Source organism: Orcinus orca, chromosome 10 (assembly GCF_937001465.1).
Source record: "Orcinus orca chromosome 10, mOrcOrc1.1, whole genome shotgun sequence".
Taxonomy (NCBI): domain Eukaryota; kingdom Metazoa; phylum Chordata; class Mammalia; order Artiodactyla; family Delphinidae; genus Orcinus; species Orcinus orca.
Genome location: NC_064568.1, coordinates 9,007,451 through 9,031,864, shown reverse-complemented (window position 1 = coordinate 9,031,864; position 24,414 = coordinate 9,007,451). Strand labels below are relative to the sequence as shown.

Sequence of the window (24,414 nt, the reverse complement as noted above, 5' to 3'; positions counted from 1 at the left end):
TATTTTTAGCACTTAGAGTTAACACGTACAAAACCAAGAAGAAAGCTGGTCGTGTTTTTTCTCATGTTGATCAGAGTGTGTCTGAAATGAAGCGCACACACCTTAGGTGGCAAATCAGTCTCAAAAATGTTACCTGGAGTACAAATTAATGCTCTAGCTTTCAGTGGATAGAGAACAGGGATCGTGTCCTCTGTTTCAGAGGGTCCTGTTAGCTTATTAAGATTAGATATCTTAGAAACTAATTACTCTCTATTGGAAGAGTCGCAGCTCATATTCATCAAGACAGTAAGAAATTTTCCTTCGGAGGTACAGAAAGGTCAGCGTGACAGATCTTCACACGGTGTCAAAACCACAAGATCTCAACTAGACAGAGGTGAAAGCTCGCTGCTGTAGCTTGCTAGAAACACTTGTGTCTCAAGTTGTGCGTTCCCTATTGTGTTAGTTTGCTAGGCTGCCATAACAAAGTACCACAGACTGGGTGGCTTAAACAACAGAAATGTATTGTCTCCCAGATCTGGAGCTTAGAAATCTGAGAGATAGGCGTGGAGTTGGTTTCTTCTGATGTCTCTCTCCTTGGCTTGCAGAAGGCCGTCTTCTGCCTTTATCTTCACACGGTCTTCCCTCTGTTCATGTGTATGTCTACCCCCAGATTTCCTCTTCTTATAAGGATACCAGTCATATTGGATGCGGGCTCACCCTAATGACCTCATTTTCACTTAATTAGCTCTCTAATGACCTTTTCTCCAAATACAGTCACAGTTGGATGTACTGTGGGCTGGGAGTTCAACATATTGGGTTGGCCAAAAAGTTCGTTCGGGTTTTTCCATAGGCGCGTGCCGAAAAACCCGAACGAACTTTTTGGCCAACCCAATATAAATTGTGGGGAGACACAATTCAGACCCTAACACTCAGCCCTCTGACCCCTCCAGATTCATGTCCTCCTCACAGGCAGACTATATCTACCATTTTCCTTTAGAACCCCAAAGCACAGCTCCCAGGATTTTTATAAAAATGGAGGCAACTTTTCATCAAAGTATCAAGATATACAGGGTCATGGTTCCTTCCTCTTAAAACAGGTCGTGTATACTTACATTGTAGTATAGCTATTAGCTGATGTAACCAACACACTTTTCCTGAGGGCCTACTGTGTGCCAGCTCAGGGACTGTGGCAGTAACTTCAGATCAAGTCCTTACTCTAAGCCACTGGTACATTTCACAACTTGCCCAGGCCATGACTTTACAAAGAACTGGAACTATTTCTTCTTCATCTCCCTATCCTCAGTGCTTGACACTTAGCACTCATTACCAACTGGGCCTCCTCCTTCTTTCAGTTACAGATTAAAATTGTTTTGTATGTAAATATTTTACTGTGTCGAGGTAAAGGAAGTGTTGGAAGCTAGGAGTCCTGGTCCTATGATGGCAACCTCACTCGCCTTAAATTTTTCCATTGTAAGATAATGTAATTTGGACCAGACATCTCGAAGAGCACTTGTAATTCAGTCATTCTATGTTGAACTCAAGTTTGCAGAGTCAAAGAGGGCTTCTTGGAGGAGGAGACACTTGTACTCCATCACCACGTATTAACGAGCGTTGGTTGAGGAACATTTTGGGCAGTGGAAGGATGGGAAGTGACAGTAGTCCTAGTCAGCTCCTAGCACTTGACCCAAGTCCCAGCCACCTCGTTGGTATTTGAGCCCAAGGATGCTCACCTCTAGAAAGATGCAGAGGCATCATTCAGACTACACAGTGGTTACTTAGCTGTGTATCACCATTGACCCATTAGATGACTGGTCTTTAAGCAGTGCTTGTTCTTGGTGTGTGTTCACCCTCAACTGCTGTCCTGTTTTGAGTAGACGTGAGGATATATTTTCCACATCTCCAGCTACCCTATACCTAAAAATTGCAATAATCTAGAAAAGACAGTATGCTTCTATTAGGCTAATAGGTAATATTATTTATAAAGGCTCTGTGAAGGAGGGAAGTGACTTAACTATCACAGCTTAAAATATGTGGGTTTTGGAACAGCTATTTTCATTGTTTAATGGTGGGTTCACCCAGGTAGCTGAAATTGCCCAAGAAATGATCTTGTGGGATTTTACTGTAATACACCGTACAGTACTTATATGACCAAAACAGAGAAGGAGGTGGAGTTGTGTATAATCTCAGGCCGTCGTGACAAAATACCAGAAGGGTGGCTTAAGCAACAGACATTTATTTTTTTCACAGTTCTGGAAGCTGGGATTCTGAGATCAAGATTCCAGCAGGGATAGCTTCTGGTGAGATCTCTTCTTGCTGTGTCTTCATGTGGCCTTTCCTCTCTCTATATATACGTGGAGAGAGAGTCGTCTGGCATCTCTTCCTTGCCTTATAAGGGTGCCATTGCTATCTGATTAGGGCCCACCTTTACGGGCCCTACCTCCAAATCTACTCACAGTGGGGATTAGGGCTTCAACATATGAATATTTGGAGTACACAGTTCAGTCCACGACAAACTGATACAGAGCTTTAAGCATTTGTCTTGTGCTAAGTATCCTATGGACCAGGTAACAGAGCTTGTCACTCAAACTCGAAAATAGTATCTCATAAGCCAGCACAATTCTGAAAAGATAACCAAGTTTCTTAATTCTGTCTCAAAGATGAGAAAATTATGCTACGTTCCATTCCCCCCGCCACTGCCCTCTATCTCTCTCTTTCAGCCTAGTGCATTCTAAAATAGATTTGAAACCCAGGAAATTAGCACCTTTAATTTATTCCCAGACCAGAAAGCTAATAAGTAGGGAAAATTAAAATTTTTCAGCCAGCTCACTTTCGTGTTTTATAACACATATCATTTTGGCTTTGGAGTAGTTTAATTTGAATTAATCATTAGACTCTCTTCAGAGTTAGAAATGAAGTGGTATGGAAAGTAGGTTATATTGTTAGTATAATCTGACACCTGAAATTTAGCCTGAGGTGCACGGTCATACATAAGCCTGCTACCCTGCCTATTTTTCGCCCCCAGATTTCATATGACAAGGATGATTTCCAAGCTCAAGGTTAAATAATTTGAGGGTTGGGAGAGACTCATAAAGAAAGGCCCCTTAGCAACACAGATTTCAGGGGGGAGGAATTTCATCTGTTCTATCAAGCTAAGGAAACTTCCCTGAGATGTTTGATCAGACACATCAAAGAAGTGTGACTTCTTGTGTCACAAAGAAGTGTGACAACAGAATTGGCTGATCTGCCCCAGGATTTTCAGCAGCTGGCCAATGCTGTACCGGTTTACAAAAACAGGTGATTGTCCAATCACATTTCAGTGATGAGCTGTATCTGTGTTGAACTTGCCCACCATGCTGACAGTATAGCCAGATGCACATCCCCCCGATCGGAGGGAAGAAAATGAGGGGACAGGGACTGCTACTATGAAAAAAAATGTATTCTCTCTCGTTTTACTGAAGACTTTTAGAAATCACTTTAAACTGGGAAGGCAAATTCGGCTTGTCCCTTACAATTTATTAGAAGGCGGCCTCATCCTACCTCTCCACTTTGGTAAGCTGAGCTCTGTTTCCTGTGAGGACTTTTGACATTATCATGAAAGTGAAGTAATCTCTTTATAGAAAAGGAAAGGACAACACTGTATCAAGAACAGTTAAGCACATGTCACATTTCTGAATTTCACAGACTTGCAAGTTTGGGTGAAGCTTGTTGACCCTCAGGGAGCGGCTGCACATTCAGTATTACTCGGCATTCAGAGATCTGTGATGTATGTTACTTAGATTTTAATTTCTGTCCCATCACCTATGTTGCCACCAAATGCACAGTCCAATAGGTAAAGGAGGAAATTTTTTTCTAATTTATTTTTTTATTTTATTTTTTTAATTTAATTTTTATTTTATATTGGAGTATAGTTGACTTACAATGTTGTGTTAGTTTCAAGTGTACAGCTAAGTGATTCAGTTATACATATATATGTATATACCCATGCTTTTTCAGAATTTTTAGATTCTTTTCCCGTATAGGTTATTACAGAATATTGAGTAGAGTTCCCTGTGCTATACAGTAGGTCCTTGTTGATTATCTACTTTATCTGTATTAGTGTGTATATGTTAATCCCAAGCTCCTAATTTCTCCCTCCCTCCCACGTTACCCCTTTGGTAGCCATAAGTTTTTTTTCTAAGACTGTGAGTCTGTTTCTGTTTTCTAAATAAGTTTATTTGTATCATTGTTTTTTAGATTCCACATATAAGTGAAATCATATGATATTTGTCTTTCTCTGACGTACTTCACTTAGTATGATCATCTCTAGGTCCATCCATGTTGCTGCCAATAGCATTATTTCATTCTTTTTTTAATGCCTGAGTAATATTGCAGTGTGTGTGTGTGTGTGTGTGTGTGTGTGTGTTTGTGTTTGTGTATCTACATACACCACTTCTTCTTTATCCATTCATCTATCAATGGGCATTTAGGTTGCTTCCATGCCTTGGCTATTGTAAACAGTGCTGCAGTGAACACTGGGGTGCGTGTATCTTTTTGAATTACAGTTTTGTCCAGATACAGTAAGTTCCCTACATATGAAACTTCAAGTTGCGAACTTTCAAAGACGTGAACATGCGTTCGCATGTCCAATCACATAAGTCAGTTCACAGGTCTGGCGTTATCTGTAAAAGTTGGGTACCTAGGCTAACTTTGTTGGACGTACGAACTTGCTCTTGGAACAGAACTTGCTCATATGTAAGGGATTTAGTGTTTATGCCCAGGAGTGGGATTGCTGGATCATATGGTAGTTCTATTTTTAGTTTTATAAGAAACCTCCATACTGTTCTCCATGGTGGTTGTACCAATGTCCATTCCCACCAACAGTGTAGGAGGGTTCCCTCTTCTCCACACTCTCTCCAGCATTTATCGTTTGTAGACTTTTTGATGATGGCCATTCTGACCCGTGTGAGGTGATATCTCATTGTAGTTTTGATTTGCATTTCTCTAACGGTTAGTGATGTTGAGCATGTTTTCATGTGCTTTTTGGCTAGCCGTATGTCTTCTTTGGAGAAATGTCTATTTAGATCTTCTGCCCATTTTTGGATTGGGTTGTTTGCTTTTTTTGATAGAGAGCTGCATGAGCTGTTCATATATCCCTTGTTGGTAGGTTCATTTACACATATTTTCTCCCATTCTGTGGGTTGTCTTTTTGTCTTGTTTATGGTTTCCTTTGCTGTGCAAAAGCTTTTTAGTTTCATTAGGTCCCATTTGTTTGTTGTTGCTTTTATTTCCATTACTCTAGGAGGAGGATCCAAAGAGACATTGCTGTGATTTATGTCAGAGTGTTCTGCCTATGTTTTCGTCTAAGAGTTTTATAGTATCCAGCCTTAAAGTTAGGCCTTTAATCCATTTTGAGTTTATTTTTATGTATGGTGTTACGGAGTGTTCGAATTTCATTCTTCTACATGTAGCTGTCCAGTTTTCCCAGCACCATTAATCGAAGAGGCTCTCTTTGCTCCATTGTATATTCTTGCCTCCTTTGTCGTAGATTAATTGCCCATACATGCGTGGATTTAATTCTGGGCTTTCTATCCTGTTCCATTGATCCAGATTTCTGGTTTTGTGCCATTACCGTACCGTCTGGACGACTGTAGCTTTGTAGTATAGTCTGAAGTCAGGGAGCCTGATTATTCCAGCTCCGTTTGTCTTTCTCAAGATTGCTTTGGCTATTTGGGGTCATTTGTGTTTCGATACAAGTTTTAAAACTTTTTGTTCTAGGAGGAATTTTTCTTTTAATGATGAGGTGACTTTCCCAGAAATGCCAAATATAATCATCACTGCAACCCTGAGATGTTATAAAAGGGGAAATGATTGTGAAGCTCTCATTTTGGTCCCCTCTGGATCCACGGTCTGTTTCATAGCCGACTGCTGGCCAACCAATCTGGCCACTGGGTCAGAGACCATTAGTCGTCTTTTCAGCTGTGGAAACCAGACAGTGGGGATACCGTTGGCCCCTCCAATGTCACAGTGCCATGTAGAAGGTGGGTGCTGCACTAGTGGGCAGTCAGCAGGCTGGTACCCACTGTGTTTTCTCTTTGTGCCCTGCAGTCCTCGCCTTTGGGTCAGTCTCTTTTGACTACACATCTCTAGCTTTGTACATGACAAGAATTCCAACAGAGGAGTACATGGTGCTTCAGGGAGAAGCAGCCTGCAAAGGGGAGAGCTGGAGAATCCCAGCCAAGAATGCTTATTTCCCTGGGACCATCCCAGCAGAATGGGCTTCCTAGCGGAATGGGAGGTCCCTGCATTTGGATAGTTTCGGCTGTCAGGGGCTTCACCTACTCTTTTCTCCTTTATTATTATTATTTATTATTCACTCATTCATCCGATAGGATAGCTGCTAGGTTCTGGGACCACAGACAAATAAGCTAGGGAAGGGACTACCTTCATGAAGCTTTCAGTACAGTGGTGGAGCTAGACCAAGGTTTCTCAGCTTTGGCACTATTGACATTTTCTGTTGGATAATTCTTTGTCGGGTCGGGGAGGGGGAGAATTCTCCTGTGCATCATAGGCTATTTAGCAGCATCCCCCTTTACCTGGTTGTGACAACAAAAATGTTTCCAGACTTGGCCAAATACCACCTGCCCCGCACCCCTGCCCAGGTGGGGGTAGGGACAATCTCTTTAAGGAAGTAATATGTAAGATAAGACCTTAAGGAAGCTAACAGTGAATATAGGCATGTTTCAGAAAAAGAGCAGTGGAGAGGTCCTGCAGAGGCCGGAGCTCATCCGTTTATGGAACTAAAGCCAGGCCAGTGCGCGTGGAGGGGCTCCAGGGAACCACAGGTCACATTGTGGAGGGCCTGGGGATGGGAGGATGGGTTTTTATTGTAAGTGCAGTGGGAAGGCTTTGAAGAATTTCAAGCAAGGAAGGGATATGACTGGACTTATATTTTAAGAGTAACAAACAAACAGTTTTCGCCTGCGGTGTCGAAAATACATTTGGCAGGGATGAAGTGCAGTGGTCTCATTCTACTGCGTGCAGCGTCTCTGCGTGTTTGACTTGTGCTTGTAGGAGGTACAAAGTAAAGGAACAGAGGACCAGGGACAATATGGAAGAAGCTCATCAATAAAGGAAAATTAATAAACATACGGAAATGAAGATTGAGATAATTAGGTAAAGCTTTATTCCAATGACAGAAACAAATGCCTCAGATGGCAGTGGAGAACAATAATTAATTATGTCCTTAGGAACAGCAACATTAATTTTGTTAACAAAACCCAAAATTCAACGAGGTAAATGAAAGATCTTATTGGTTTTATTCACTGATTTATGAATTGGGCAGCATCCAATCTAACAGATGGAAAGGAGCTCTGAGGAGCTGTACAAAATGCAAGACTTGTCATTTTCATTTTTTTTAAATTGAAGCATAGTTTATTGATTTATGCTGCTGTGTTAATTTCTGCTGTAAAGGGACTCTTTTTTACAGTCTTTTCCATTATGGCTTATCCCAGGATGTTGAATATAGTTCCCCATGCTATACACTAGGACCTTGTTGTTTATCCATTCTATATGTAACAGGTTGCATCTGCTAATCCCAGACTCCCAGTCCATCCCCCCTTCTGCTTGGTAACCGCAAGTCTGTTCTCTGTGTCCGTGCGTCTGTTTCGTAGGTGATTTGTGCCGTACTTTAGAGTCCACGTGTATCTGAGATCACGTGGTATTTGTCTTTCTGACTTACTTCACTTCGTATGATCAGCTCTAGGTCCATCATGTTGCTGCGAGTGGCTTTATTTCATTGTATTTTATGGCTGAGTAGTATTCCGTTGTAGATATATGTACTATCTTCTTTATCCATCCCTCTGTGGATGAACAGTTAGGTTGTTTCCGTGTCTTGGCTATTGTGAATAATGCTGCTATGAACATTGCAGTGCGTGTATCTTTTTGAATTACCGTTTTTGCAAATCAAAACTCCAAGGAGGTAGCACCTCACACCCGGTCAGAATGGCCAGCATCAAAATGTCTACAAACTATAAATGCTGGAGAGGGTGTGGAGAAAAGGGAGCCCTCCTACACTGTTGCTGGGAACGGTACGGACGCTCCTCGGAAAACTAAAAAACTTTTATAGGCAGAAGGGAGTGGGGAAAAGACAGTTAACACTAGGCCAAAAAAGCGGGTTGGTTATTGTGAGGTTACTTTCCTTTAGGGGACGACAGAGGTCAGTCAGCCGGAGGACCTAACTAGTACTGATGCAGCAATTCCCAATGGCCTGGTTCAGGATTCATTTCTGGGAGAGTCAAAACCATAATTCACTTAATTCTCGGTTTGCTGAAGTGGGGCTTAGCGTAAGGAACTCCACGGTGGGCCCGTTTTCTTGTTTTTAACAATTTCCCCCTTTTGAGATCAGACTCTGAGCCTTAGAGATGGGATAAACATTTAAGGTATCAGCACTGCCCCCAGCTACGGCTCTGGAGTTCTCACAGTGTTTTGCTGAGTCTCTGTGGCATTCACAGGTCCCAAGGGCAGGTTCACATGCCTGAAGTTGGTCATTCTTTTCAATCCTTGTCTGAAGTTCTTAGTCGTAAGGTGATCATCTGTGTGGTGATCAGCTGTGAACATGCATTTAAAGCTTTGGAGAGACTATATCACACCAGAGAGACCTACTAGGATAATCAGAAACAGTACAATTCCCAATGTCTGGACCTCACTTCAGACACAGGCTCCCTAAGACCCAAACCAATCAAAATAAGCCAAAGAAAGTCCCACTGAAGGAGTCACTTTTTTAAGCCAACCGACTTTTATTCAGTCATCTTATTAGGGAGCTGAGTCTCAACTTACCCCAAAGTGTCAAATTCGAGTATAGCAAGTGGTGTTGCCCATGGCGCAAACACCCTGGTTAGCTAACTAATCAAGGGCTCTCCTATTATCAAGAACAACTTTGGGCAGAGAATCTGGGAATTTCTGGTGGGGAGCTCTTGCTGTAGCAGCAGATTCTGTAATAGCTTCAAGAGCTAAGGAACTGTTCCTGGTCAGAGCCTCATTTGCACTTAGGGTAAGGGTACTTAGCCCGCCTAGCAGGAATCTGCTGAAGGAAGCGAAGTTTGAATCATGAATGTCTCCTGGTAATTCCCGTTTGAGTCCGTGGCTCAGGACTGCAAAGATGACAGCCATGGAGGCTGGTAAAATGTAAGGGGCTGTAGAACACACAGGTGGACTTATCCTGCTTGCCTCCTAGCCCTTTCTTTGTACAAAGCCTGGATGCAAAGCCCCCAAGTTCGGGAGTCTGACACAAAAGAGAAGGGGCTGACTTTGTTTTCTGAGAAACCTGAGGCATTGGCAGAACTAGAGGATTACCAGAATCGTGGCAAATCCAGCAGTCATTTGATGCTTGGATTATTATCCCACCCCGACTCCTTGCAAGGGGCGCTACCTTTCCAGCCCAGAGCAAGGCAAAAAGTGGACAAAAGTATCATGAGGACCTTCATGGCGTGAGCAGTAGGAAAAAAGATGATCAGAGCAGGAAGGAGAAATGGAGGGAAACATTCTTGATCTGAGGTCTTACCTCTACAGTCTATGTGATTTTGAGGTCTCCATGTTTTTGCACAGGACCAGGTGTCAGGTAGAGCCTTCTTTACCTGTGAAAATGCACCCAAGTTTCCACACAGCTTATAATGTGGCAGTGGTGTCAGTGATCAAGATAAAATGCAAATGGACTTACAAATGTCCGTGGTTAATTAAGATAATAAATAAATGGAAAAGGATATTATACCAGGACACATCAAATTTCTAGGATTTTATACAGTTTTAGAACATTAATATTACATTCGTAGCATGCATCCATCCATACAAATACAACCTAAGAAGGTTTAGCATCACTTCTTATTTGATAATGAAATGCCCAGGGTCGCGAGGCCCCTCCACAAGACCACCAGAGTCGAGAGTCAAAGCCAAACGGCAAGGGTCATTTATTGCAGGTTCGAACCTGGACCTCCGCGCACTCGTTGCCGGCGACGCTAAGAGGTCCTGGCGGAGTTTAGTACAGCTCTTTTATAGACAGGTACAAACAAGTTCGGGACGTTCTGCGGGGCTTTCCGGGGGTGGGGAGTACTGATTGGTTGATTTTTGAACAAAGACACTAGTCGCCGTCTGATTGGTTGGACGGTTGCAGGTTGACTTTTGAACAAAGACACTAGTCGCCGTCTGATTGGTTGGACAGTTGCGGGGGGGGGGGCGGTCAGCAAGCGTAATTACAGAAGCGAGAGCGGCTAGTTAAGTTTCGGTTTCCTGAGGTTTCGTTTCTCAATTGGCAATACTTAAGACGGGGCCATGGTCACAAAAAGAAACAGTGCAAACAGGAAGACTGATGCAACCCTAGCAGTGCTGCGGCCTCCACCAGCCCAACGGCAGGGCGGCGGGAGGCTGTGCGCCCAACTTCCGGCGGCGCTCCCTGATGTGGCAAGCCCAGCGCCGCGCCCTGGAATGGCCCTTTTTCGGCCCTTCTCCTCCGGGAGGAACAGAAAAGAAAGAAACTCCAGGAAAGGCACAAACTGAATGCAGGGCGTCAACTCAGTCCTATTCCCACCAAAGTAGAACATAGCCCCCTCAATAATGCTTCCTGCATAATTTAACAGAGCCAATAAGCCTAATTTATTTTAACATCTTACCGTGTAAGCAGCAAACCCCTTGACATTTTCTGGGGACCCTCTGGGAAATATCCAAGTTCGTTTGAGGTCAGAAAGACCCCACTTAAAATCTGACTTCGGGAATACATCAAAGTTTGAACATTGGATTAAACAGGATCCCAGATCGTTATAATACTTCATTATCTGTGTAGCCGAAGTGACAACAAAAGACGGTCAAGGGAAAACCAGGTATGTCGTTATAAGCAAAACTTTTACCTCTTGTAATGTTGAGAAGGCTGGGTTTTCTTAAGTAATCAAAGACCTGATAAAGACAACCGGAAGCACCGTCAATTATTTTGGTCAAACACAAAAATCTCTGCAGTCCAGGCAGACTACTTTCAAAGGTAAACAACTTTCACAGTCTCTTCGGAAAAGCAGACCAAAAGTACAATAACACTGTGTCATTTTAGTGGAGAGAAAACCAGTCTAATTAATTTTGCACCAGTCTAATTTTGCACCAGTGTACTTTTGGTATCAAATCTCATGTTTTTAAGCTTCACTAGATCCAGTCCAAACTAGCTTGACCACACATAAAATTCCTTTCCCGAGATGCCTTTTTAATATTTTTTCAAATTTTGTCCTATTTTATTTTCGGGCAGGAACAACCAAACAGTTGGTTCCTTTCATACTTACTATTTCCAAGTCACTATAATTCCATATGGTGATTAGAATTCTGAACCCTTAGAATCCTTAGTTCCTTGGTATATACTAAGAAGTAAGCAATTGTGGACTGCCACAGTAGCGTTCTGTGGAGTGGCAGAATGTTTTAGTGTCTTACCTTATTTGGAATTAATCTAGATATTCGATGAATATCCATTATTTAACTTATTGCAGTATAACCTCAGGGTTTCAAGTTACCAAAAACGATTTGGAAGCTGTTTTTGGCATGCCATAAAGCACAGTTATTGTTGAAAAGTTTATTTAATTTGCTTGTTCTTAACAATTACATTCAGATTACTCGTGAAAATTTCATGAGACATTAAACAGCTAACCGCCATCAGTACTGCTAGGAATACTTACCGTTTGTCCAAGCTTACGTTATCTTTCTTGCTAAAAAATTCTGTAACAGAGATTACGTAAGCTTATTGGACTTTTAGTAAGCCTAGGTAGAATAAAAATATGTAATACTGGTAACTCTAAAGCGTGCTTGTTTACTGAAGATTATCCTAGATCACATGATCTTGAAAAGCATTTGCATTAGTTTTTATATTTCTGAGAGTATATTTAATTAATAGAGTGTCTGTAAGGCAATTCGATAGAGCTCTCTACAAATTAAAGTTGGTACTCTCATCTGCATGTAGAAAAGTACCTCATCTACGACAAACAGACACACAGACAGAGATCCTAATAGACTTTTTTTTTTTTTTTTTTTTTTTTTTACAATTTAAGCCGTGAAGCAGGTATGATAATGCAAAACTCACTAGTTTATAAAAGAACGGTTGGATACAAATTCTGGTTTCGGCCGATGGAGTAAGTTAAGCTTACTGCTCAGATGGTTAAGCCTTACCACTAATCAAAGATTTTTTTAATAGGCCTAGTTTTCAAATAAATAGCCTTTCTTTTATTTTTTCTTTCTGTATCTTCTTTTTTTCTTTCTGATAAGAATTATCTTGGTTCCTAGAGAAGACCAGGTAGGACATTTACATCTCAAAAGGCACAGAGATAGAATGTAAATTCCAGCAAGGAGGATTTGTTTCCTAAGTCTAAATCTTTTACAATTATCTGCAAACCTTTGGCCATGAATAGGGGAGGTTTGGGGATTGGTAAGAAGGATAGGTGGCCTTTGAATTGCTTCTAGAGCTGCATTTCTGTTTTTGTAAAGACTCAATTTACAAGACAAGGACAGTTGTTTTTAATTCCTCATAGACTCAGGTTGCAACCTGAATGACCTCATCATAGGCTGACACACCCATCCAACTATCTCCACATTGCTTTGTATCAGGGAGAAGACCTACAACTACAGTGGAAATCAAAAAAACCCTGTGCTCTAGACTTAGAGCTGCTCATTTTTGGAATGATTTTCTTTCCCTCTAGGTACTTGAGTTCATTGTGGCTTAGGGGACAGGGCCTAAAAAGTGTCTTTATCTGCCTCTGATACCAGCTTCCAAGTTGGGCAACTTCTGACCCAAAGACGCTACTTTTCAACAATCCTTTCAAATATGTTGTCAGTTTTCAGCTTGGACAAACGGTAAGTATTCCTAGCAGTACTGAAGAACCCCATGGAGGCAAGAGGTGTCCCCCAAAAGCGTGCAAAAGATACTACCCTCCCAGGATCCACAGCCACTCCCAAAGATAACCAAAGGAAAGACAGACCCAGACACAGTTCCTCTGAGAGCCGGCAGCAGTGAGTAGGTTGCTGGCCACAAATGGAGCACAGCCCACATTTCTGTCTGGTCTTACCTTTGGGGCCTCCAACCTGACAGTTGCCCAGCCAAGTTCTCAGGACACAAAATGAGACAAGGGCAGTAGCTGTCCTTGGGAGACAAAGGACAAAAACCAAGGCGTCTGGATTTCGAAAGAAAGGGACAGTGTAAAATGTTACCTTCCTCTCTCACCGGGCCGCCGCAGAGAGATTCGGGAGAGCTGACACTGGTAAGCATTCTCCCCTTTCGCAGGCTTCTGGCAGTTTTCCTAGGATCCCAGCCGCAGGCTCCGGCTGAGTGGGGTTTAGAGAGTGCAGCCCTAGTATCTACCAGAATTTTACAAGATTTCCCACTACTTTTAACTTTACTTTCCCTTCAGCTGTTTAAAGCTGTAGCTGGTAGCGGCTTACTCGAGAATCCCTGAGTCCCATCAACCCTGGAAGGCGCTGTCCTTCCCCGGTAGATGTGGAGGCACCTCCAAGGCCCCGCACTTGGAGGACCTTGGTTTACAGCCTTGCAGGCTCCGCAGAGTGGAAAGGCTATTCAGGCACAGGATCATAGACTGAGTTCTCAGGTAAAGGAGGCTAGAGGGCAGTAGGTACAGTCACATCAGCCTTACAGTTCTTTGTTTTATAGCTGCCTCTTGTACCTTTGCTTTCTCCTCGGCCTTTTGGAGGCCTCCGCGTGACACTTAAAATAGGTATCCCATGCTGTTTGATTTGGGAGCCCTTGCTTTCAAGAGCACTTCAATGAATGGTGTTTGGAACATTCCTCAAAGGGGCCATTGTAGTGTAAGATTTTGCCACTCTTGTAGATATTCACAGCTTCCAGGACCTCAGTTCTTAAAATAAGCATTTGTGCCCAAAGGTGGTGCACTCACTTTTTTGAAACTTGAGGATCCCAATTCTTTAGCTAAGTCTGGGGTCTGCTGGAGCCAAGTTTATACCTAAGAGGGCCGTGCTGCTGGTTTGGGGATTGTATGACGTTTTAAAGTGCACCTTGTAGCATGAACGTTGTTCGAGGTTGGGGGTGAACTAACTAGTTTCACTCTAACGCATTCTGTGATCACCTTATCCTAGCATGGGAGTCAGAGTTGGGGGGCAAGCACTCTAATGGCTCTTATGTGCTCGACCCCACGCCCACTAGTTTTGCAGCCTTGCCTTCCCAGATTCCCCTTAGCAAGAGGACTATTTACTCCTTTACTTCGTGTGCACATTAACAGAAACCAACAGTAACCGAGGAAATGGAACGGTGGACGCCAGCAGTAACCAAAGAGATGGTACTGTGGATTGGCCAAGAGAAGGCCCTAATTGTACCAACAGCTATTCCCAAGCGTAACTGGGAACCAAACCAGCACTGGCTAGAACCTGTCACTCCAGACTGACCCGAGGGGAACTTAGCCACGGCCCTTGGAAATGGTGAGAAAGAGAACTCGAAGCGTTCACGGTTACCAGCACCTGTGTTTCCCACTGTCCTCGGAGCCATCAGAAGTCTCCTTCAGATGCGACCACTGCCATCAAGCTGTAAAGAAACAAAATTCAACTAAGGAAACTGTAAAGATCTTATTGCGTTTATTCAGTAATTCATGACTCAGGCAGCATCCAGTCTAGAAGCTAAAAGCATCTCCAAGGAGCTGCAGAAAACGGAAGGAATACTTCTCAAGGCAGAAGGGAGCAGGAACAAGGAGGCTGCACTAGGCAAAAAAGTAGGTTCGTTATTGCAAGGGGCTGGCAGGCAGATGACCTAACGAGTGGTCCGGCGATTCCTGATGGACTGGTATAAGATTCCACTTCTGGGAGAGCTAAAGCTGTAACGCGGTTAAGTCTCAGGTGTGGAGCTTAGCAATAAACAACTCAGTAATGGGCCTTTTTTTTTTTTTTTTTTTTTTTTTTGCGGTACGCGGGCCTCTCACCGTTGTGGCCTCTCCCGTTGCGGAGCACAGGCTCCGGACGCGCAGGCTCAGCGGCCATGGCTCACGGGCCCAGCCGCTCCGCGGCATGTGGGATCTTCCGGGACCGGGGCACGAACCCGTGTCCCCCAGGCAGACTCTCAACCACTGCGCCACCAGGGAAGCTATGTTTTGTTTTTAACAACCTCTGACACGTAAATATCTTATTTCCTACATATTTCTCAAATTCATCTGCTCTAATTGACCACCATCTCTCTCTTCCCCAGCCTGGACTTAATCATGGAGGTTTGCATTTAGAGATTTTAGTAAGTCAAAAAAAAATTAATTATAGGGCAAGAAGACCCTGAGCGGAACAATTTTGCTTCCTAATATCATGTATAGCATTGCTTTCCAATCTTGAGTTTTACAGAATGAACCTAAGAATCATAAACAGAAAATGGGATTATACTTTGACAGAGGCAGAATCAAAATGGAACAGTGTTCTGATTGATCACCCAGACCAGGTGGAACCAAGCAGGCATCCATCCCCAAACCTGGCCTGATGCCCTATGAGGAATACTAGATAATGGCGTAAGAAGGGCATCAACATCTAGAACGGTCCAGGACAATGCAAGAGTGGAGGAAACATGCATTTATAGAATGATCACAGGATTAAAATGTGACTGTAGCTACAGGGTGCTGCAAAGCTTTCCTGAAGACAGGACACGTTGCTGATGATGGCATATACTAACTAATACAGCACTTGCTGTGTGCCAGGGAATATCCACAATTACTGTCTTCTTCATTTAATACTCCTAACACCAACCTGATGAAGAAGGTAATCATCCTTCTTTTATAGAAGAGGAAACTCAGGACTTACTTAGAAAGATTTAGTACCTTGTCCAAAGTTACACAGCTAACAAGCGATGGAGCCAGGATTGGAAATTAGGAACTTTTGTTTCAGAGTCAATATCTTAACCTTTAAAATTCAGTGCTGCAATAGGACAATACGAGAGAGAAGCACAAACTGGGCAAAAGACCAGTGAGGTGAGTGTGCAGAGCAGAGGGCACTGAACAAAACAGGAGTGGCTAGGGGGAGGGAGGAATAAAACCGCAACTGCTGCTGTCCGAAACACTGAAGCCCCTTCTGAGCCTCCACTGCTCGGAAAGCTTCTGAAAGCAAGACCAGACTAGTTCCATTTGGTCTGCTAAGCACAAGAGCCTATCAGAAAAGGCGAACAAAACATTTCCAAAATGATCATTGCTGTTCTTTCCCTGCAAGGCATTGCCGTGACTTTCTTTCTTCCTACGTACACCCCCATGATTTACCTTCAAGACTCTTCCAGGCTGACCTTGCTTCTTTTGTTACAGCTCGTTCTCATCAACTTCATTACATTCCAATAAATAGCGATATCCTACTCCTTGACTGCGGGGTGTGTGTATAACAGACGCTGACAGCAGCCTAAGAGAAAATTTCCCAACTCGTCTTCTATGTTATGCTCCCTTTTCGCGCACAAAGATGCTGCTATGAATTTAGTATTCAAAAAGCCCTGTAGACCTCATTTCATCTGGAATACAATCAGATATTGAGAACGCCAACATTGTGTCTAGCACAGGATGTCATACTCAAAGGTCCATTTCCTGTTCCCCTTCCCTCTAGGTGTAGGGTGACATTTGGAAGGCTTGGCCAATCATGTCACAGTCGTCTACGAGAAACAGTAGGTTTCAGCTGAGAACTGTATAACTAATCTTATTCTATACCAGGCAGTGTATCAGAACTTCTCCTTCACCAGCAAACTGCTTATAATCTACTAAACTGTCACATGTCATCTTATTCGTTCCTAGCTCAACTGGGAACCTGTTTCCTCAACAACAGCCATGAAAACATCAACAATTCTTTTTCCCATTGCAAACTGAAAGAATATGCTATTAAAACGCATTGCCAAATTTTCACCAAGGGTGGGAATGGTTGGGATCCAATGTTGTACTTTGATGTTCAAAAATATCTGCAGATCTTTCAAGGCTAATGGTAAAGGGTCCAGGTTTTGAATCTTCTATCCACAAAAAGCAATAGTTTATAGAAGATCTCTTGAAGAGCATAATACACTTGCAGTATGGGTAGGTGGGATTAATCACGGCTGTTCATTGATCAGCACTGCCCAAAGGGATTTTCTATGATGATGATGGAAAAAAAAATTTTTTTACTTAACGTATTTATTTTTGGCCGCATTGGGTCTTCCTGGCTGTGCGCGGGCTTTCTCCAGTTGCGGCGAGTGGGGGCTACTCTTCGTTGCGGTGTGCGGGCTTCTCGTTGCAGTGGCTTCTCTTGTTGTGGAGCACGGGCTCTAGGCGTGTGGGTTTCAGTAGTTGTGGCACACAGGCTCAGGAGTTGCGGCTCACGGGCTCTAGAGCGCAGGCTCAGTAGTTGTGGCGCACGGACTTAGCTGCTTTGCAGCACGTGGGATCTTCCTGGACCAGGGCTCGAACCCGTGTCCCTTGCATTGGCAGGCGGATTCCTAACCACTGTGCCACCAGGGAAGTCCACATCAACTTTTTAAAAACTGTGCTTACTCACTTGCCCTGGCTTTTCTCTGACTTAGGACGTCCAACAGCCCCTCTCAGACCTCTGTTTCTCCCTGCATTTACTCATTTGTTGATGCCTCCTCCCAGCCAATCTTAACACCTTTGACCTCTCTGTGTCCCTTACCTCGCACATGGGCACAACTCAGAGACAGTCCCTATGCCACGCATATTAAATCTGTGCCTTCTCCCCATTCCTTTAGCTCCCATTAAATAGGTCCAGCACCAATCTTTGCTTGTTGAGAAACCCTAGCAGCCTCATCACTCATTTCTGTCATCCCCTCTCCCTCCTCCCAGCTGCGGGACACACTGGGGCCTGACTCATCTTGCCCAAGCACAGATATAGTCACATCTCTCTGCTGCCCCAAGCATTTAATAAACCTGATGATTTAAATTGAACCCCCCCATTCTGTCCTTTAATAAATTCGATTGCAAATATTACTTGCACAAGCGGCCCGGGGAACACAAGACTCACGGAACTGCTGATCCTGCAGTGGACACTCCGTACGGCTGTTTTCTCCTTCCTTCCCAGGGAAGTGCTCTGATTAAATGCTCTTCCTCTTCAGGGCCCATCTCAATGTCACTGCCCTCTACGTCTTTGCAAGTTTACCACTGCTCCTGCCTTTAAACTGCTACAACACTATTTTTAAATTAATGATTATATATGTGTGTGTATATATACACACACACACACACACACACACAAAACAAAGTGAAGTATGTAAGTTTTAAGTGTATTGAGGGTGAATTCTGACTCATGTGGACACTTGTATCGCCATCATCCACATCGAGATATAGATTTCCATAACCCAGAAAGCTCCCTTTGTCCCCTTCCAGGTAGTACCCATCTCTGAACAACTGTTATTCGGACTCTTAGATTAGTTCTGGATACTTCTGAACATCATACGATGCACTTGTACCCTACGTACTCTCTGGTGTCGAGTCTCTTTTACCTCAAACATTTTTTTTTTGAGATTCAGTCTTGTCATTGTTTATGTATATAGTTCTGAACTCCAAGGGCACCTTGTGGCCGCGTCCTCTAAGGAACCCTTGCCTGCCTTATCGTTTCTGTCCCACCACTAACAAATCACCTCTTAAAGGTGGAGTTTTCAACCAGTTTATCTTTTGTCTCCCACAGTACCCCACACGGGGTTCTGATGTATATGGGATGTACAGTTCATATTTCTTGGATGAGACTGAGTGAATGATCAATTCCTTTCTTGGGTCGCCAGATGACTTCAGTAGAAAATATCACCTGTGAGCAGCATGGCATGTCCTAGGCCACTGGGACAGCTATTTTATAGAGGTGACGGGTTTATTGGCATGATGTGAAGAGGGAGGCAAAGCACTATCTGTCTGTGAGAACTGATAGCAAAGGCTCAATACCTTGGGCAATGAAACTCTGCATTTTGACACGACCATACGCCTGAGATAGGTCACCATGCCCTGTCTTCTGCGGATTTATGACCACAAATTTCAAACTCAAATGTCAAAAATTCTACTTAGTCTCAAATAACAGAATGTGATGAAGCTGAAGAATTCAGAGCCTGAACACCCATCAAGGAAATATTTAGAAGGAAAATATATTCCCTTTGCCCTTTTTGTCTATGTAGACAGTGACTGGAAAGGGAAGCAGAGGTATCATTTATAGCAATAGCTAGTAGCTGGGACTTCAGGCTACTCAAGTCTTAGGACTGAGTGGCAATTTAACGGGGCACAGAAAATAAGAGAACTTTTGCAAAGGCTTAAAAGCTTTCTGCAGTGATGCCATCTGCTTTTACGGAGAAGGGGCATATTACTTTGTCTCCAAGCCGGAGTCAGGACTATATAATGCAATGTCGAGACCTCTGGCTCTCAACTAAAGCATGACAACGACTACTGTGAGAGAGGGATCTGCCTCTGACAACCCCTTTGTCCATTCACCAACCACCTTAGACTCAGGAGAGGAATAATTATAGAGCAACTGCTCAAGAGTAGAATTTTCGAGCCTCTGGAAAGAAGGAAGTTTCCACTGGGCCATTTGGGTGATTGTCAAGACTGTGGTTGAGTCTATCTAAACTGAATAATTTACTCAGTTAACTATTCACCAATTTAGTCGGTGAAAAGCTAGCTTTCCAATAGTGACTGTTTGCAACTGAAGCAGTAATCCCAATTCTTCCTGCTTCCTCCTAAAACTCTGAGACCAGAACTTATTACTTCTCTAGTGTTACTTTCTGACCCTTTATGACTGCAATAATAAGTCATCTCGAGTTTCATTATCTCCAGTTATCTGTTGGAACTAAAAGGGAAAGATACAAGAGGAATTATAGACAGAAAGGAGAGCTGAGAGCATTATTCAAAGAGTTCGAAGATGTATGTCCTAGGTTGAGCCCAAAATTTTATCATAAACTGCAGAGAAAAACAGGTACAGGATAAAATTATGAAAAAAAAATCTTTAAAAATCATGAAAGAAATTTTAATTAGAATAAAATCTAATTAGAAGCACATATAGGTGAATATCATTTGATCTTGCTATAGGGAAGGACTTTCTAAGGCAATAATACTGAACCCTGATGACACAACGGAATCACCTGCGGAGCATTTGAAAACCTTGTGGCCTATGTAGGACACCAGACTGATGAAAGCAGGGTACCTGGCGGGGGGGAGGGACAAGGTGGGGAATCCAAACATCAGCAGTTTTTCAAAGGTTTCCAGGTGATTCCAAAGTGTAACCAAAGTTGAGAATCACTGTTCACTATTCTCAACGTAATAAAAACAATAAAGAAGTAATAAAGCAAATAATGTCCAATGACCTGACTACATAGAAACATGAAGATTTTGAGAAACATTAAAAACAACAAAAACAGGCTAAATACAACACATTTAAAAGACAAGGTGTTAATGTCCTCACTGCATAAAGAATCTGCATAAGACAATATTTTCGGCATTTGTGGGGTTTTTTTGTTTTTGTTTTTCATTTTATATGTGTCCACACTCTCTCACTTTCCCACCATCTCTATTTGAAATCGAGCTTGGAGAAATGTCATGAAAAAAATCAACATTTTCCAGACAGGCTGGCATGTAAATATCCCCAACACTTTCTATTTCTTACTGCCTAATTTGTTCGCATCTAAAGATCCTTATGATATAAATCTACAAACCCAAAACAGTCACATCTAGGGAACTCCTCCCCACCATGCTTTTATATGTAATTGACATACTATTTTGTAAACTTAAGTTGTACATGTGACAACTTGATTCAAGTATATATATGGGGAAATGATGACCACAGTAAGGTTAGTTGGAACTGTTAACAGGGAATCTAACTGAGGGCTCTTCAGACATTCAGGTGCATAGGAGTAACCTGGGGATCCTGCTGGGTATAGACTTGAGCCTAAGAAACTACATCATGAGTAAACTCCTTGAAAGTACTCATACAGTTTGGTCCTGGGACCGCAGTTTGAGTAGCAAGTACTTAGTTACCTTTGAAAATGTTAGCACTAGAGTTTACATATACCTTTTGTTTCCTTAAGGATTTCAAATAAATGGTTAGGGCAAATAAATGGTTAGGGGAGGTATACAACCTAACTTAGGTACATGCATCTTTATACTCTCAGAGACTAAGGCAAGCATTACAGTTCTTGTGAATTTCATGCAAACAAGTTAAATATTTAGGGTTAAAAATCAGATGCTTGAGTAGTTTCATAGTGCATTGTCTGGAAAATGAAATCCTCAAGTTACTTTTGGAGAAGAAGACCTTTAGTCAAGTGAATCTAAATATGTGATGGCCACCATGAAAGATATGGCATCATAGGACAGTATTAACCATGGGAGTTCCATGTGGGCTTTGGAAAAAGACTGTGCTTCCCAACAGTGAAAAGCTGAGAGAGATGTCCACTCTTGCCCACTTTTATTCAACATGGTTTTGTAAGTCCTAGCCACAGCAATGAGAGAAGAAAAAGAAAAAGAATCCAAACTGGAAAAGAAGTAGTAAGACTGTCACTGTTTGCAGATGACATGATACTATACATAGAAAATCCTGAAGATGCTACCAGAAAACTACTAGAGCTCATCAATGAATTTGGTAAAGCTGCAGGATACAAAATTAATACATGAAATCTCTTGCATTCCAATACACTTAAAATGAAAGATCAGAAAGAGAAATTAAGGAAGCACTCCCACTTGCCACTGCCTCAAAAAGAATAAAATACCTAGGAACAAACCTACCTAAGGAGGCAAAAGACCTGTAGTATAAACGCTCTAAGACACTGATGAGAGAAATCACAGATGACACAAACAGATGGAGAGGTATACCATGCTCCTGGATTGGAAGAATCAACATTGTGAAAATGACTAGACTACCCAAAGCAATCTACAGGTTCAATGCAATCCCTGTGAAATTACCAATGGCATTTTTCACAGAACTAGAACAAAACATTTGTAAATTCGTATGGAAACACAAAAGACCCCAAATAGCCAAAGCAATACTGAGAAAGAAAAACAGAGCTGGAGGAATCAGGCTCCCTGACTCCAGACTATACCACAAAGCTACAGTCATCAAAACAGTATGGTACTGGCACAAAAACCAGAAAGATAGATCAATGGAACAGGATAGAAAGCCCAGAAATAAACCCATGCACCTATAGTCAATTCAACTATGACAAAGGAGGCAAGAATATAGAATGCAGGAAAGACATTCTCTTCAACTAATGCTGCTGGGAAAACTGGACAGCTACATGTAAAAGAATGAAATTAGAACACTCCCTAACACCATACAGAAAAATAAACTCAAAATGGATTAAAGGCCTAAATTAAAGGCCAGATACTATAAAACTCTTAGAGGAAAACATAGGCAGAACACTCTCTGACATAAACCGCAGCAAGATCTTCTATGATCCACCTCCTAGAGCAATGAAAATAAAAACAAAAACAAAAATAGACAAATGGGACCTGATTAAACCTAAAAGCTTTTGCACAGCAAAGGAAACCATAAACAAAACGAGAAGACAACCCACAGAATGGGATGGAATATTTGCAAATGAAGCGACTGACAAGGGGTTAATCTCCAAAATATACAAACAGCACATGCAGCTCAATATCAAAAAAACAAACAACCCAATCGAAAAGTGGGCAGAAGATCTAAATAGACATTCCTCCAAAGGAGATATACAGATGGCCAAAAAGCACATGAAAAGCTGCTCAACATCACTAATTACTAGAGAAATGCAAATCAAAACTACAGTGAGGTATCATCTCATGCCAGTCAGAATGACCATCATCAAAAAGTCTACAAACAATAAATGCTGGAGAGGGTGTGGGGAAAAGGGAACCCTCTTGCACTGTTGGTGGGAATGTGAATTGATACAGCCACTACAGAGAACAGCATGGAGGTTCCTTAAACAACTAAAAACAGAACTACCATACGACCCAGCAATCCCACTCCTGGGCATATATCCAGAGAAAAGCGTAATTTGAATAGATACATGCACCCCAATGTTCACTGCAGCACTGTTTACAATAGCCAAGACATGGAAGCAACCCAATGTCCATCAACAGAGGAATGGATAAAGAAGACGTGGCACATATATACAATGAAATAATGCCATTTGCAGCAACATGGATCGACCTAGAGATTATCACACTAAGAGACAGAGAAAGACAAATATCCTATGATATCACATATATGTGGAATCTAAAAGAAAATGATAGAAATGAACTTATTTACAAAACAGAAACAGACTCACAAACTTAGAAAACAAATTTACGGTTACCAAAGGGGAAACATGGTGGGAGGGGGAGGGATAAATTAGGAGTCTGGGATTAACATATACACACTACTCTATCTAAAATAGATAAGCAACAGGGACCTACTGTATAGCACAGGGAACTCTACTCAATATTCTATAATAACCTATATAGAAAAGGAATCTGAAAAACACTGGATATATGTATATGTATAATGGAATCACTTAGCTGTACAGCTGAAACTAACACAACATTGTAAATCAACTATGCTCCAAGATAAAATAAAAATTAAATTTAAAACAAAGAAAGAAAAACCCTGTGCTTACCAACATAAGTAAATATTGAAGTACCTTTTGGGTAATTGAGGCTCACAGCTCAGTCTGTCTTGGGATTCAGTAGTTGCCCAGCTTAACTGAATAACCACTTCTTAATTGTCATATTGATTCCTCATAGCGAAGCATGGTGCATATTGCAAGGTAGGCATTCAATAAATATTCGATGAATACATAAACAGGGTATATCGCACAATACCCCAGTGGCATAGAAAAATGTGTCGCTTATCAACCTGGGTTAGGGTCCCCAAAATGTTATCTAATCCAGAGTCAGAGAACACAGCACTTTGTGTGTGCCCAAAGACTTGAGGGTTCAATGACAGAGAGACGGACTAGCTTAGTCGAAGGACCAAAGGGACCCTAGGTCTCCTAACTGCTTAGAGCACTGCTCCTTGCATTTCATCACAGTCTAGCATTTCGATCACATCACATCCTGGGTGACTGTTCAAAAGGCAGATTCTTGGACCCCGTACCTGGGATTCCAAGATCTGGATCAGGTCACTCTGTTTGAGAACTGCTCCATAGAGACAGAAGCACAGACGGACTTGGTTCCAGAGCTCTGGTTTTAATTTTCGCTTCTACCATGAATTGGCCATTTGATCCTAAGCACATTTGTTATCCTTCTGGAGAACTGGTTGAAGACTCTAGTGTCCATAAGGACTGGGCAGGGAGCTTAATAAAGTAGGGCGGTAATGGGCGACAGGGTATCACAGTGGGACTGTGACAAGCTGAAGCATTCGTGTCCTGCTTATGGGAGGGCATCCCTACCTAGCTCTAGAAAGGTGGTGGCCAGGCATTGAACTTTTTAAAGAGAAATTGGAAATGCAGGGTTTTACAGGAAAATGAGATTTTTAAATGTTTGTAATTCATTCATAACTTTTTAACACACC

The 24,414-nt window shown here is 42.3% G+C and overlaps 1 protein-coding gene and 1 long non-coding RNA gene across 6 annotated transcripts in view; both read left to right on the top strand.

The window, feature by feature from the left end:
* Positions 1-24,414, top strand: part of GRM7 (glutamate metabotropic receptor 7) — an 853,253-nt gene that overhangs the window by 740,438 nt on the left and 88,401 nt on the right. The window lies entirely within an intron of this gene.
* LOC125960309 (uncharacterized) overlaps positions 3,496-24,414 on the top strand; it is a 42,990-nt gene continuing 22,071 nt past the window's right edge. Inside the window, exons 1-2 of the long non-coding RNA XR_007469876.1 lie at positions 3,496-3,528; positions 3,661-3,742. This is a non-coding gene — a long non-coding RNA (uncharacterized LOC125960309). The remainder of the gene's footprint in view (positions 3,529-3,660; positions 3,743-24,414) is intronic.